Below are 13,329 nucleotides of genomic sequence, written 5' to 3'. Positions count from 1 at the left end.
AATCGTAATCGTCGAAGCAAGAAGTCAAAGCCAACATGAAAGACTATCAATCAGCACCGACAAAAAGGAGGATTACCCATAACCGTCGAGGATGTTTTTTTACTTTACTATTTTATAATATTTTACAATTGCTATCATATATTTTGAGACAGTCTAGGGCTAGGCGGCCATGCTAATATATCTATAAAGTAATTGTGTAGTTAAACAAAATTAAATTTAATACCTGCGTAGAGGGATAGTTGTGTCGGAATTTAGTTTATCGATGTCGACGGACTAAATGACACTCATACTTGACGACAAACAGTCAAAATTTATACCCGTGCCAAAAGTCTATGTGCCGTTAATAGGGACCCCAATTCCACTGTATGATTTAAAACTGGGTGCCTAGTTGCTTTTTGTTATGTGATGTGTTGATATATTTCTTCATAATTACTATGTAATATTAAAAATGTCAATATAAATATTTGACAGCGAAAATAGCCAAATTAGTTGAGCTAGTTTGGCTGATAAATAGCTAAAAACACGTGAATCCTATTCTATCGCGAGGGTGGGACATGTATGGCTCATAGCTCACGATCTCTCCAGACAAAAAATAAATTAAAAAGTAGTATTCCAACTTATCTTTTAAAACATTCTGGACCATATCAAAATGGTAAATATATCGGAAATATCGGCCCTAATCTTACCGATACCGATACATGGCCGATACCGAAAAAATGGCCGATATTGCCGATACCCGATACCGATACATCGGTACATCTCTAGCCTCTACCACAATTAGGGTTTTGTTTTTTTATCAATTCTAAAAAAAAACATTGTGTTTCAAAACAAGAGCTTGTTTTAAATCAAAATTGTTTTGTATTTTTTATTGAAATACCCCTTGCATCGCCGCGAAACTATGCTAAAACGTTGCATTCTGGCAGCTGCACACGCAGCCGGAATTATTATTTCTAAAAGATTTTTTAATTTGACTTTTATTTCTATTGCGTACATTTATCGCCACGTTTGTATCTCCACCAAAGTCATAAGATTATACCCGGAATGTTGAGCCGAGATATCAGAGAGACGTTTTGAGTAAGAACAAGAGAGCAATGCTCAAATATATGGACACGCAGAACAATTCCCCAAAAATCACATGCGGTGACTTACCAGTACCTGTATAAACAAAGCACCACATCACAGCAATCAAACAGACAAAATCACAGTGGTCGCAAATTGGTTGACAAAGATATTATCGACGTATTGGAAGTGCGCACCCCCCTATTCCCCCTCCTTTAGAAGGCAAAAACGCGAAACCTTCAAAGATGGTTGAAAGAAACACAACTCTACCCACCTGCCAAGTTTCATCATTTTATCTCTTATATTTGTATGGATTTTCAAGCTTTTGACAGCTACGAGTTAGTTCAGTGTCACCGCGCTGTGTTACGGTACCAGAACTTCTCTATCTTCAAAAACATTGGGCTTCTAATTGCATTTCTGACCGTCATATATTTTAAGAACACGGTTATTTCGAACAAAACTCGTTAAATTATAAACAAAGCACCACATCACAGCAATCAAACAGACAAAAACACGATAGTCGCAAATTAGTTGACAAAGATATAATCGACGTATTGGAAATGCGCACCCCCTATTCCCCCTCTTTTAGATGTAGAAACGCGAAACCTTCAAAGGTGGTTAGAAGAAACACAACTCTACCCACCTGCCAAGTTTCATCTTTTAATCTCTTATATTTGTTTGGATTTTCGAGCTTTTGACAGCTACGAGTTAGTTCAGTGTCACCGCGCTGTGTTACGGTACCAGAACTTCTCTATCTGGGCTTCTATTGCATTTCTGACCGTCGTGTACCTGCTTGTCCAACTGCTGCTTGTCCAACACTTGTCCTTCTTTTATCCCACATGTCCTGCTTGTCTCATCCTTCTGCTTATCCAACACTACTGTTGATCTGCTTGTATCACATTTCCCATTTTGTCCTACACTCGCCATGCTTGTCTCACACATGTCCTGCATTTGACCTGCTTATGTCACATTTGACCTGTTTGTCCCCTTGTTTACACAAGTAGTGTGTTTCAAACTTATCTCCTTTTTCTCACACTAGTCTTGATTTTCCCGCATTTGTCAGGATTGAAAACAACTTGGCTTGCTTATTTTAAACTTGCCTTGCTTGTCCTACACATGTCTTACGTGTATACCACTAAAACTGGTTGACTCGAAATTTTTCTGCTTGCCCCACCGCTTTGTCTAGAGTAGACCTTGTTTTGCATGTCTAACTTTTGTCCTGTTTCATACTCTTTCCCTGCTTGACTCAAAAGTGTTTTACTTGTTTTAAAGTTGGCCCGATGTCCCGCACTTGTCTTGCCTGTACCACACTTACTCTGCTTTAGTTGCACTTGTCCTGCTTGTCCAACACTTGTCCAGCTTATGTCACATTTGACCTGCTTGTCCCACACTTGACCTGTTTGTCTCCTTTTTCACACTAGTCCTGTGTGTTTCGAACTTACCTTGTTGTTCTTACACCAGTTTTGATTTTCCCACATTTGTCAGGATCGAAAACAACTTGTCTTGCTTGTTTCAAACTTGCTCTGCTTGTCCCACACTTGACCTGTTTGCCCCGCCTATTTACACTCGTACTGTTCGTTTCAAACTTATCTTGTTTTTCTCGCTCTAGTCTTGATTTTCCCCACATTCGTCGGGCTTGAAAACAAATTGTGGTGCTTGTTTCAAACTTGCTCTGCTTGTCCCACACCTGTCCTGTTTGTCTAATACTTTTTTTGCATGTTTTAACTTTGTCATATTCCTTGCGCATTTCCTGTTTGACTCAAACGTGTATTACTTGTTTTAAAGTTGCCAAGCTTGTCCGACACTTGTCTTGCCTGTACTATACTTGTCTTGCTTGAGTCACACTTATCTTGCTTTACCCAAACGTATGCTGATCGAATCAAACATGTTTCATTTTTGTCTCGTTTTCCCAACACTTGTTCTGTTTGCATCACACATGTCCTGCTAATCTCACCCTTTTACTTGTTGTACCAAATGTGCCATGTTTGTCCTACACTCTTCATGCCTCTCTCACACATGTCCTGTTTCCACTCTTTTGCTACTTGATTTAATCTTGTCTTTCTTGTCACACACGTGCCCGGCTTGTCACTATTGTCTTGCTCTACCACAATTGCCCTGCTTATCTCACATTTATCCTGATTGTCCAACAATTGTCCTGATTGTCCCAAACTAATCTTGTTTTTCTCACACCCAGTCTGTATTTTCCCACATTTGTCAGAATGTTGTCTTGCTTGCATACCACTTGTACTGATTGACTCGACTTCATTTTGCTTGTATGGTATTTCTCCTGTAAGGTCTCAACTTGTAATGCTGTATGTAATCCTGCTAATCTCAACCTTTTACTTGTTGTACCAAATGTGCCATGTTTGTCCTACACTCTCCATGCCTCTCTCACACATGTCCTGTTTCCACTCTTTTGCTACTTGATTTAATCTTGTCTTTCTTGTCACACATGTGCCCGGCTTGTCACTATTGTCTTGCTCTACCACAATTGTCCTTCTTATCTCACATTTATCCTGTTTGTCCCAAATTTGTCTTGCTTTTATCACACTTGTATTGATTGTCCCACAATTGTCCTGATTGTCCCAAACTAATCTTTTTCTTCTCACACACAGTCTAGATTTTCCCACATTTGTCAGAATGTTGTCTTGCTTGCATACCACTTGTACTGATTGACTCGACTTCATTTTGCTTGTATGGTATTTCTCCTGTAATGTCTCAACTTGTAATGCTGTATGTCCTGCTTGTCTCACCCTTCTGCTTGTCCAACACTACGCTTGATCTGCTTTAATCACGTTTCCCATGTTTGTCCTACACTCGTCATGGTTGTGTTGTCCCACACTTGCCATGCTTATGTCACATTTGACCTGCTCGTCCCACACTTGACCTGTTTGTCCCCTCGTTTACACATGTCCTGTGTGTTTCAAACTTATCTTGTTTTTCTCACATTTGTCTTAATTTTCCCACATTTATCAGAATTGAAAAAAAAATTGTCTTGCTTGCTTTAAACTTGCTCTGCTTGTCCTACACTTGTCATACTTGTATATCACTAGTACTGGTTGACTCGAACTTGTTTTGTCTAGACCAGGGGTGGCCAACCTATGGCGCATGCGCCAAACGTGGCGCATTGCATGATTAGAGGTGACGCATTGCATCTTTATAACCCTTTTCATGCCAAAATTGCTAATGGCACCTGGCTTCTCCACGCCAAGCCGTTTTTTTGCGAATTACATGGTGACTTTTGATTGTACCTAAAATCTATTCTCCTTACTCCACGTCGCTCACTTACGGCTTGTTGGAATTAGAAACAACAGGCGATTATCGACGTTAGCTTTTGGGCGGACTTTATGACATTCATTCTAGACTTTTAGCAAAATTAGTAAAATTTACTATTTTTCCCTACTGAAGTAAAAAGTTCAGAACTTCTGGAAAAATAGAAAATCGTCATTTATCAGCTTGAAACATGGATTTTCCATTGCCCAGACTTCCCAAATATCTCCCAATAACCATTGAACAACCAGTTGAATTGCTCAAGCCTAAAAAAATTATTATAAATCAACCCACAACATGCTGAAAATGACCACTAAATACCATCTTTTTCATCCAAACTTCAAATGACCGTTGTCAACAAAAGCGAAGCGTAAAATCGCTTGCTGTGACGCAAGTACTAATCTCGAAGAAGCCTGGAGTAAAATCACGCGACGCTAGGCCAAACAGCTGATTAGCAAAGGCCAATTAGAATCGAGGGTAGAGTAGAGTAGATATTGATACTAAAGGCCTGTTGTCACAATATTACTCCTAACTTTACTTCTTAATCGTACCTTTTTCTCTTCGTTGTTAAAAACAGCTTTATTGCGTAATGCTCATAAGACAGAATGCGTTTTTATCCTACTTTCAGGAAGGCTGTAGTTTTCACTTGAAGCATGGTGTCACAATGATTCCCTGTTTCGTAATCAATCGTAATCTGTTTATCGTAAATTGCTCGAATTTTTGCGTGGATACGAGAATTTTCGTTGAGTTAACTATATGTATGCGGCTGTCATTGAAATTTATTCATTCAGTGTTTAATTCAGTGATTCGGTAATTCTCTAAATGAGTGGTTTTCTGTAAACTTAATTGGTAAAGTTTCTTCTTGTGTGTGTAAAGGCGTGTATTAAGGTTGATTTTTGTTTGTAAACATTTGCAGTTGTGTACAGCAGCAAAAGTCTCATAAAGGCGGTACTTAAATAAAATTGATCAGTTTTATTTATTATACTTCATTACTTAATTTCTATTCATGTGAAGTTGTAAATTGTAAAAACTACATATACGTGTGTATATATGTGTGTGTATTATAAATTTATATAATTTCAACAAGAAGCGGGCATTAGGCGTAGGAATACAACTTATCTACGGCGCATCTGGAACAATATGTTCAAAACGTGGCGCATGGTATGTGAAAGGTTGGCCACCCCTGGTCTAGACCTTGTTTTGCGTGTCTAACTTTTGTCCTGTTCCATACTCTTTTCCTGCTTGACTCAAAATGTTTTACTTGTTTTAAAGTTACCCTGCTTGTCCCGCACTTGTCTTGCCTGTACCACATTTGACCTGATTGAGTTACACTTAATTTGCTTGTCTCAAACGTGTCGTGATTGAATTAAACTTGTTTAATTTTTGTCTTGCTTGTCCAACACTTGTCCTGTTTGTATCACACATACCCTGTTTTCCAGTCTTTTTTTGCTTGATTTAAACTTGTCTTTCATGTCACACACTTGCCCTGCTTATCAGAATTGTCTTGCCTCTACCATAATTGCCCTGCTCATTTCACATTTGTCCTGTTTGCCCCAAATTTGTATTGCTTTTCCCACACTTGTCCTGTTTGTCTACGTTTTCACATATGTCCTGTTTGTTCCAAACTTATCTTGTTTTTCTCACACCTGTCTTGATTTCCCCACATTCGTCAGATTCTTGTCTTTCTTGTATACCACTTGTACTGGTTGACTCGAACTTGTTCTGCTTGTCCCACCCATGACCTGTTTGTACCATAGTCTGAACTTGTAATGCTTTTCACACGCTTGTTTTGCATGTCTTATGTTTGTCCTCTACCACAATCGGCTTGCTTATCTCACTTTTGTCCTGTTTGTCCCAAATTTGTCTTGCTTTTATCACACTTGTATTGCTTGTCCCACACTTGTCCTGTTTGTCTACTTTTTCACACATTTGTCAGAATTGTAAACATCTTGTCTTGCTTGTATACCACTTGTACTCGTTGACTTGAACTTGTTTTGCTTGTCCCACACTTGTCCTACTTGTATCATATTTCACCTGTAAGGTCTGAACTTGTCATGCTTTTCCCACGTTTCTTTTGCATGACTAACGTTTTTCCGTTTTTCTCACACCTTGTTTCTCTCACTGCTTGACTCAAACGTGTCATTCTAGTTATATCTTCTTATTATTATGCCGTACTTGACCCACAGTTGTCTTGTCTATACAGCACATGTCCAGCTTGATTCAAACCTGTCGTGGTCGTCCGAAACTTGCTTAGTTCACACTTATCTTGTTTGCAGCAAACTCGTTTCACACTTGTCCTTCTTTTATCACGTATGGCCTGCTTGTCTCACTCGTCATGCTTGTGTCACACAGGTCCTGTCTGTCCCACACTTGACCTGGTTATCCCCTTCTTACATTTGTCTTGTGTGTTTCAAACTTAAATTGTGTCTTGATCCTCCCACATTTGTCAGGTTTTTAAACAACTTTTGGTGCTTGTTTCAAACTTGCTCTGCTTGTCACCCACTTTTGCTGTTGTTAATCTTCGTCCTGTTCCTTACGCTTTTCCTGCTTGACTCAAACGTGTCTTACTTGTTTCAAAGTTGTCTTGCTTGTCCCACACTGGTCTTGCCTGCACCAAACTTGTCCTGCTTGACTCACACAGTTCGTGCTTTTTCCAAACTTGTCCTGATTGAATCAAACTTGTCTCATAATTATTTGCCTCGAATGTATCACACTTATCATGCTTTAGTCACACTTATCTTGCTTGTCCCAAATTTGCTCCTACTCGTCCTGTTTGTCAAACACTTGTCCTTTTTTTATCACGTATTTTCTGCTAGTCCCTCACTTGTCCTGCTTGTACCATATTTCTCCATTGAGTTCTGAACTTGTAATGCTTTCCACACACTAATTTTGCATGTCTAACGTTTGTCCCGTTTATCCCATCCCATATCTTACCTGCTTGACTCAAACTTGTCATTCTTGTTACAGTATTCAGTATGACCTACTTCACCCACTATTTTAATGCCTGTGCAGCATATGTCCAGCTTGACTCAAAATTGTCGTGGTCGTCCCAACCACACTTGTCCTGTACCTCATACGTCCTGCTCGACTCACATATTTCTTGTTTTTTACAAACTTATCCTGATTGAATCAAATTTGTCTCATACTTGTCTTGCCTGTACAATACTTGCCCTGCTTTAGTCACACTTATCTTGCTTGCCCTGCTTGTCTAACACTTGCCCAGCTTATGTCACATGCTTATGTCACATTTAACCTGCTTGTCTCACACTTGAACTGTTTGTCCCCTTTTTTACACTAGTACGGTGTGTTTCGAACTTACCTTGTTGTTCTCACACTAGTCTTGATTTTCCACCAGTTGTCAAGATTGAAAACAACTTGTTCTGCTTGTCCCACACTTGACCTGTTTGTCTCCTTTTTTCACTTGTCCTGTTTGTTTCATACTTATCTTGTTTTTCTCACTCTACTATTGATTTTCCCACATTTGTCAGTCTTGAAAACAACTTGTCGTGCTTGTTTCAAACTTGATCTGCTTGCCCCACGCTCGTTTTGCTTGTATACTACATATACTGGTTGACTCGAACTAGTTCTATTTTTACTTCCTCTAAGTCAGTGGTTCCCAACCACCGTGCCACGGCACATAAGTGTTCCGCGAAATGATTATTGCTGTGCCCCGAGGAAATTTATTCAAGTGATTCCAATAGACGGTTGAGAGTTAGCATATCGACTTACAAACGCGCATTTCAATTTAAAACTTGGAAAAAAAGGCAATCGGCACCGAAAACAGGGGTGGACACTTTCCATAATATTAGTGGGGCGAACTTGGATTGCCAACCAGAAAAACACCGCGCCGTGTATCGTTACGTAACAATACCTATTCGATGTCATTTTCTTAAGTATTAGCATGCATGCCATTTTACTACTCATATATCCAGTACATATGCCACTTGATGGGCTCGGAACTCGCGCGTCACTAAACCGATCCCATCAAAGGTCAAAGCGCAAATTTGTATTAATCTGATACGCAGATATAAACTATATCATACTTAGCCATACGATCCATATGATTTCCTGGCTAATTTACTATCTCTAGTCTATTATTCGAAAAGTAATAATTCATCAAATTTAAGTGATTGTTGAACGTCCTAATATAAAATAGAATCAAATTTAATTACCATTTAGGTAATAGAGAAATTATAGTATTAATAAAAATGAAATCTCAGTGTGACAAAGTAGTATTTATGTGTACAATATACCGAAATTTTGGTGTGTTCCGGATATTATTCAGCCCGTCGTGTGGAGTCGCGTTTCAGAATTTAGTTGAAACCGCCATCACGGACAATCATACGTGATTAGTCGACACACGCGTCAGTTACCTCGCTTTGTTAAAAGACAGTTATTTTAAGGAGTGAATTCGGGATTTTATTCCAATTTTTATCTTTTGCGCTGGCATTGAGATTTCTCGTCACCGTTTGTAAATTTACTGTCCCAATTTTAAGCGGACAATATTATCATTACTGACGCCGGAATGCGGATATTTATTTTCGTATTAAGTAGTGAATAAAAACCCTGCAAAATCATTGCGTGAATCCTGAATGTTACTTTGAGTTCGTATGATGGCAATAATGGCAATTCTACTAGTAAAATAATAATTTGTTACATTGTTTGAGATTTATAATTTTAAACGGTGTTCGTGCGCTTCATGCAAAACTAAGAATTGAAACGATACCCAAATACGACTCCGCAAATTTGTCGTTTCTGTTTGTTGGCAAGGCCGTTCTCTCAGAATTCAAGGGAACGGTTTAGTGACGCGCGAGTCCGTGCCCAAGCAAGTGGCATATGTACTGGATATATGAGTAGTAAAATGACATGCATGCTAATAATGCATGTCCAAAATAAATAGCAATAATCATTTCGCGGAACACTAATATGCCGCGGCACGGTGGTTGGGGACCACAGATTTAGAGGAAGCAAAAGTCGTAACAAAGTTTCCGTAGGTCAGGGATGGCGAACATTTTTCAATGAATGGGTCACAAATGATACTTTTATCGTGGAACAGAAGAGAGTGGGTCACAGATATTTAATCAATGTTTGTAACTATAAGAAACTTCTGAAATCTTATAAGCTTCAGTCGGTGTTGGTGTAGTTTTGTGCTTTACTTATGCAGCACTTCTATCAGAGATTTTTATGGCACTCGATTTTATGAAATTAGAGTACGAAAACACGCATACAGATTACCAAATACGTTTAGGCTGATACGGCAAATTATTTTACGGTTCCAAAGAGTTCCATCAGCTTTCAACCCCATTGAGGCACTTTTACACTGCCCCATTGTTATTTCAGTCCGCTAGGTTTTTATTTCAAGTCTAAAAGCTTTTGTTTTTTAATGTTTCAGACGCCCAATCGAGCCCAATTTTGAATACATTTTTATTAATGTCATACGACCCCCAAAATTTACCCAATATACAATAATTATATACCATTGGAAAGGTATTTTAGAGTACTATACGCTAGATGTCACTGGAGGACCGTAAACTAAAACACCTCTTTCAAGAGGTCTCTCGTAACGTCAAAAAATAACAAAAATATTTACACTCTCTCATTCTATCAGCTGTTGGACGTCTACAGCTATTGTAAAGCTGAAATGTGACTATACAGTTGACTGCACATTGGTTTTCTCTTTCATATGGTACTAAACGCTTTTTCATAGCGCGCGTTGTTCAAACGTTTTGGAAATTTTCCGTTTGAGAAGTCACCACATCGAATCAGGCCAGGCTAAGCTTGATAGATCGATCGGTTGTTTGTTTGTGCTTTATCGCGTTGAAAGCTTTTGTGAGTCATAATAAAACATTTATTATGAATCATAAAAGCTTATAATCGTCAGACAAGGAGAATTTGCGAGATAAAACGCCTAACTTTTTTTCGGTGAGGCAGCTGCGATCAAACGACTCGATATTTTTATAACTTCCTGACGTTGTGAGATGTCCACTCTCCTATGTTATGTAGCATATAAAATGACCTTCAAAATAAGACCTTATCATACTAGCTTTTGTTATTGGTTAGCGCGCAACGCCAAGGTTTATGGAATCATTTTCTTGTTGTGCGACGTTTTTATATCGCAGCGGGAAGTACACGCGTGATATGTAAGCGAAATTTTATCACTTCTAAATGTCATATAAGGTTCATTCTCATATCGTTGTGTGGGGAATAAGATTTCCTTTCAAGCAAGACCATAACAAACATTCCAGACCTCATGGTATACACACAGCATTGCAAAACGTCTGAAATTTCGCGCATGCGTCAAACCGGGAGGATTAGGTTAAATGGCATTGTAGCCGAGAAACCAACAAAATGCAAAGTAGCATCTAGTTCTCGTATAACCCATGAAACAGTCTGCAGATGCACTTCCGAAAGAGACAAGACTTTACGAGAAATGAACAGATCAATTGCATTGTTATGTCTTAAACGATGTCAGAGCCAATAGCTGACTAACGGTACACAGCGGTGCAGACATACGTCCAACATTAAGGGATTTAAAAATTACCATAACGGTTTAGAAATTAGCAATTTGAATATGAGCGATCGCCGCCCTGACTGCCCAAGTTTAGTTATTGTTAGATTAATTTAAGGCCAGTTTTATTAATTTTCATAACCGATATGTTAGCATTTTTATCTTATTTTATTCGAGCCGCGGTGGGTCACTTTGTGACCCGCGGGTCAGTGGTTCGCCATCCCTGCCGTGGGGGAACCTGTGGAAGAATCATTACCGAAGGTAGGCGCGAGCCAAGCCATAAATCGGTGAATCGGTGAATCGAGTCGGTGAAAGACGCAGCCAAGTGCGAGAAGTAATTTGAATTGCCCAACACATTGAACGTCGACCTTCTATAGGCAAACTGCAGTCTCGGGTCAATCCCGGGACAGCGCCTACCCCAGGATCGCATTCGTTCTCACCCGAAGGCCATCGCCAGTCCTTTACGAAGACGGCCGGTCGACGCCCTAAGTTGAAGCGGTCGCCGAGCTTTCTCGCGTGGCTGCATGTCCCGTATCGCCGGCCCTTCGTTCGAGGGGCGGGTCTAGATCGGTCGGTCCGTTTTTGAAATCAGAGGCGGCGACGACTTGCGATCACGGCGGGCCAGGTGGCCCACAAGACACATTCGACCTGAATTCAGACGCAAGCACACGCTGAATTTAAGCATATTTATTAAGCGGAGGGAAGAAAATAACAGGGATTCACTGATTAACGGCGAGTGAACCGAGAAAAGTCCGACGTCGAATCTGCGCGCTTTTTGAGCGCGCCGAGTGGCACGGAAGCCCAGTGCGGCTGACTGCGAGCGGCGGTGTCTTTCTGATGAAGGCCTCGTCCCACGGCGGGTGTTAGGCCTAATAGAGGTGATTGTCGCGGCAGCTTCCTGTCTTCTCGGAGTCGGGTGGTTTGGGAATGCAGCCTAAAGCCGGTTGGAAAACTCCACTAGCCGACAAGTACCGTGAGGGAAAGTTGAAAAGCACTTTGAAGAGAGAGTTCAAGAGTATGTGAAACCGTTGAGTGGTAAACGTCGCGAGGGCGCACCGTCTCCGTTCGCGGACGCTTAAGTCGCGGGAAAGTTTCACAGCGCGGGCGGTGAGGCCCGGCGGCGGGTCGTGGAAAGGATGCTGGGCACACGCTATGTTCGGCGGGATGACGCTTCGGTGGCGCGCCGTCGACACGCCAGGGATCCGTGGCCGCGTCAGCCACCCTCCAGAGCCGTCTTCAAACACGGACTGAGGAATCTAACATGAGCGCCAGTCTTCGAGTGGTTTGAAGCTCGCAGGAGAAATCCCGACCCGGATCCCCGTGCAGACGTCGGCGCACGACTGGCCGATGGTACTCCCGTAGTATGTGTACCAGGTTAGGGTTAGACCCTAATTTTATTTCTATCACGAGTTCGGGGACTGTTTATGTTAGCCAAGTGAATATATCCCTTGACCCTAGGCCTCCGTCCATTTACACAGCTTCATGTGAAGTAGGCAAACAAAATTAGTTACCGCAAGGACGGTCGCGCAAGAGCGTTCATGTTGGGACTCGAACTATGCATGGGAAGGCGTTGCTCGCGTTCGCCCCCGAACGAAAGGGAATCTGGTTGAAGAGATTCTGGTCTCCAAAGTGAACAGCCTCTGGCCGACGGCACAATGTAGGCAAGAGACGTCGGTAAATCAGATCCGTAACTTCGGAAAAAGGATCGGCTTTAAGGGCTGGGTCGGTCAGGCTGAGGTACACATCGGATCGCAGCTCGCTTCGGCGGCGTCGAACAGCCAACTTAGAAACTGTTACGGACCAGGGGAATCCGACTATTCATTAAAACGAAGAATCGCGATGGCGCAACCCGGTGTTGAAGCGGTGTGATTTCTGTCCAGTGCTCTGAATGTCAAAGTGAGGAAATTCAACCAAGCGCGGGTAAACGACGGGAGTAACTGCAACTTTCCTAATGTTGTCATACACCTCGTCATCTAATTAGTGTCACCAATGAATGGATTAACGAGATTCCATCTGTCCCTGACTGCTATCCGGCTAAACCACAGCCAAGGGAACGGACTTGGCGCAAGGGAACGCGCAATTGGCGAGGAAAGGAGACTCAATTGAGCTTGACTCTATTCCAACTTTCTGAAGAGAAATGAGAGACGTATGTCTACGCAGATTCAGACATTTGGTTCATGTGCTTGGCTGATAAGCCTATAGTGCAAAGCTATCATCTGGGGGATTATGACTGAATGCCTCTGAAATCAGATTCCCGCGTAAGTCGCGACGATAATCTGGCGCCGACGAAACCGAGTGTTTTGATACTTTGGCGCGGTTTCGAAACTCGCCCCGCCCCATGCCTCTGCCTCGCCAACAGCGTCATCAGGGTTCAGAATTTTTTTGTTTCACGCGTGCGTGCAAGGTCGACTTCGCACGTTTCATTTAAACTAGGGCTAACGATAATCGCGTTTCAGTTGGCCCGTCCCACCGCCACTCATTCGCGGCAAAAC

The 13,329-nt window shown here is 41.4% G+C and overlaps 1 pseudogene; it reads left to right on the top strand.

Moving 5' to 3' along the window:
- Positions 1–11,481: 11,481 nt before the first annotated feature.
- LOC144425015 (large subunit ribosomal RNA) lies at positions 11,482–13,134 on the top strand (annotated as a pseudogene).
- The last annotated feature ends 195 nt before the right edge of the window (positions 13,135–13,329 follow it).

Source organism: Styela clava, chromosome 6, assembly GCF_964204865.1.
Source record: "Styela clava chromosome 6, kaStyClav1.hap1.2, whole genome shotgun sequence".
NCBI lineage: Eukaryota > Metazoa > Chordata > Ascidiacea > Stolidobranchia > Styelidae > Styela > Styela clava.
The sequence above is the reverse complement of the archived record's forward strand: the minus strand, read 5'-3'. Positions and strand labels throughout refer to the sequence as shown.